This window comes from Erithacus rubecula, assembly GCF_903797595.1.
Source record: "Erithacus rubecula genome assembly, chromosome: 4".
In the NCBI taxonomy this organism is placed as follows: domain Eukaryota; kingdom Metazoa; phylum Chordata; class Aves; order Passeriformes; family Muscicapidae; genus Erithacus; species Erithacus rubecula.
This window is the reverse complement of record NC_136686.1, coordinates 51,320,436-51,324,445: the sequence shown is the minus strand read 5'-3', so window position 1 is coordinate 51,324,445 and position 4,010 is coordinate 51,320,436.

Genomic DNA, 4,010 nt, shown 5'->3' with positions numbered 1-4,010 from the left:
TGATAACACACTGATATTGATGTTTTGGCTGTTGCTGAGTAGTGCTGACCCTAAGTCAAGGACTTTTGAGTGTCCTATGCTCTGCCAGTGAGGAGCTGCACAAGAAGCTGGGAGGGAGCACAGCTGGGACAGCTGACCTAAACTGGTAAAAGCATGTATTCCACACCACAGAATGTCATATCCAGTATTTAAACTGGGGAGGGTTGGCCAGGAGGGGCCAATAGTGCTCAAGGCCAGGCTGGATATCAGTCAGGTGGTGAGCAACTGGATTGGGCATCACTTGGGTTTTATTCCTCTCTGGTTTTGCTCTATTCCTTTGCTATTATTTTTATCTATATTATTAAGAACAATTATTGTTTTCATTATTAAACTATTTCAATTAATAAATTATTATCTTAACCCATATGTTTTACCCTTTTTTTTCCAATTCTCCTCCCCATCCCACAGAGACAGGAGGGGGTGAGCAGCTGCATGGTACATAGTCACCAAGTGGGGTTAAACCATGGCATTAATTCACATTAGCTAGGGAAGAACAGTCTTATTTCAACAATTTGAAAGAAATTGATTAAAATATCTTGGCTTATAAAACAGGCTGGATTAGACATGAGGGCATGTCTGCAACTTAAAAAGCACACCTTAAAATTATGTTACCTTGAGGGGAAAGTAAAATCATGCCAGAGAACAGCCCACCAACTTCATTACAGCTATGGGGTGTGAAGCACTCCTGTACTGCAGTCCCTTTCAATGTGACAACAGGCACCATTTCACTTGTTGCTCCCATTTGGAAGTCTAATAAACCTAGACCCTTGTAGTTTTTACATTATTCAGTGGATTTACCCCAGCTGAGGCAGACTCAAGGAGGACCAAGTGCTGACTTAAGGACTTAATGTCTGACTTCTATACTGCTTGCCACTCAGAAAATTATTTGCTTGTTTTTGCCACATCTCTCAAAAAAGTGTACAACTTGGTACTTTATTTCTTGCATTATGATCTGAATACTTTTGCATAGTATTATTTCATGAAGAAAATATACTGAGTATATACTACCATGTATTGCTTGATTAAAATGTGGAGGCAAATTTAATTGGCATCTCTCTATCACCACTGAAAATATTTTCTGTTCATTCTTATTTCTACTCTGAGTATGTGTTTACATCAGTTTCCTGTGCTTTTGATGAATAAGTGTCAAAGCTGCTTCATTTCTTCCTGAGCTGTAGAACTGGGAATTGAAATTAAATATCTGTCATTCTGCAGTGGCACCAAGGACTTTGGCCTTGAAAACTCTGTTCTTCATTCTTTCTAAAAGAGACTTTGCATTTTTCTGTAAAGAACATACAGAACTTTTCAAAATTAAGTAGGACCAGAGCCCAAATAAACTGTGTTTCTTTTGCTTCAGCATTACATTGCCATGTATTTAAATTTCTACTGGACACCAAGACTGCAAAGAATGCAAAGTTTCACATCACGTGTCCCTGGTTTTGGCTTCAGGTGAAACTCAGTATTAATTAAAGATTCTTGTTATGATCCTTAACACAGGGAGGAAAAAATATTTTGTAGTAGTTTAGTCAGAATCAAATGGATAGAAATAGTAATAAATATAGTAAATACAGAACATATGGAAAAAATATTACTCTACTTCCCCAAAAATGAAATATACTTACTTCCTTCTGTGCTTGTTATGAAAAAAAAAAAAAAAAAAAAAAAAAAAAAAAAGCCTTTTATTTACAAGTATTTTTGCTTTGAAAGACCATGGGTGATTTGTAAAGTATACAGCTTTCATGGTGTCTAAGATACTGACACAAGTTCTTGAAAGTAGGTATGGAAATAAGTCTCACTATGGACCATTTATGCTGTTTTGACCAATAAGCAGCAAAGACTGTTATGTCCAAGTGTATCATGGAGTTTTAAGGACTGAGTAGCAACTTTTTCCATCATGGTGTGAGAGCAATTTGGGGTAGGTGGTTTGGTGGTAGGTAGGTTGACAGCAAATGGGGCCATGGAATAAGAACATAGGTGTCACCATATGGCAGGAGCCAACAGACAATCCTTGAGAAATCACATCATGAGCAAGTAAAAACACAATCATCACAAATCATCTGTTTCCTTCTTGCTTATTAATTTATTTAAATTAGTTTATAATAATTAATTAGACAAAGCATATGTGGGCAAAATTTTTTCATCAGTAAAAACTCAAACTTCAGGGTTTAAAAAGCTGAGCTGCCTCTGACCTTGATGAAAATGTGAAATCCTCCTGTTTGTATGTGAAATAGGAAGAGCTGGAAATCTGTGTTCATACAGATAATGTGATTCAACTCCTCATCAGCTTAACCAGAAAGATCATATTAACTTTTACACAGTTGTGAAAATATTATCCTTTAAACAATACAGGTTCTGGATTGCACCTTTGTTCAACACAGCATGACTTTCACCTGAAAAAAAATGAACTCCACCTCAGGTTGCAGTGGATTCACCATGTTCCATCTTCTGGTTTATGGGCATTTCCTAATTTTGGATGGTTACTTTTTAGTTACATTTCAGATGAAAATGGCCAAAAATACGGTTTGAAGGCCAATTAGAGACTGGAGAGGAAGGAGCACTCAAGAACTTGGCATTGCTAAGAAAATCATTAAGTAGCCCCTTAGGCATTGCTGGGCAGAGGCAGGACAAACACCCAACACCTCTACAGAGGGATGGCTGTAGGATGAAAGGACAGGCAGCATTCTTCTCTACTCTGGATAAAACCCTAACTTTTCAGCAGAGCAACAAAAAGCCACCTAAAAATACTGATAAAAGGTAATATGAAAATTAAGTATAAAGCTGATAATGAGGAGACTATATGACATGAGATAAATAGACAGAAGCAAACACATAAGAAGCAGCAGTCATTCTGATTTCATCTTGCTGTTATGTTGGCTCAAGGAGCCAAATTTATGGTGGCTGCATGGTCTGTGTCAAGAACCAGTTATCATTTTTGGAAGATTTAATTTGGAAACAGAGTTGTGCTTCTTGACCAAGTAAAAGACTAGATTTTGAATTATTGATCACATTTTGGAGAAATAGATGCAATTAAATATTTTGTTGCTATATATAATGAAAAGGCAGATAAGAAGTAATATTAAGCCATAGACAATGTTACTTGAAGGGGACATCAGTGCCTTGGACAGAAGCTAAATGTGATTAATAGAAAAAAATATATTTATTTATTCATTTATTTATTTAATATTATATTATAATTCATATTATTTATTTATAATTATTTATTATAATTTGGAGATAATGACAATCCTCTCATTAGGATAATTTTATTGCAAGTATAAATTAAATATCCAAAACAAAGAAATTTTGGTTTTCTTTTTTTAATCCAAGGTGTCAACGCAAATAGAAAAAACCCAAAATTAGCATATTTCTGCAATTGTCTAATGCCCATACGCAAAATTACTCCTCTGCATCTCTTTCTGCTCTATCTACTAGATATATCAGGTCAGAAACCTCAGGTTCTCTTTTTGACAAAGGCTTTGTTTATACTAGCATTTGCACCTGCATTTTGATATACTTCAATCTCTATGTCTGACTGAAATATTATTGCAGTTTTAAAGTCTGGGTATGAAATATTAATACAAATAAGTTTGCGTGTGCTATTTTGGATACAGGAGCAAAAGCATTTAACCATTTAAAACCATCTGGGTAAGCAATTTCTTTCTACATTTGACTGAGAGTTAAGCAGGTGCTCTTTTCTACATTTGAAGAAATGTAAGCTTTGTGACAACTGCAGAATATTTTATATTTGAGTACTCTAAGCACAAATATTTCCTAGATGATTGATCTGCAATTAATATTAATTAATGCATTTCCTAATTTTTATTTACAATTTTATTTTCTTGCACAGTCCCTGATTACTCCATGGGCTGGTTCTGGCTGGGAGAGAGTTAATTTTCTTAATAGAAGCTAGTTGTGAGGCCATGTTTTGGATTTGTGCTGCAAACTGTGTTGATTGCAAAGAAATGTTTTAG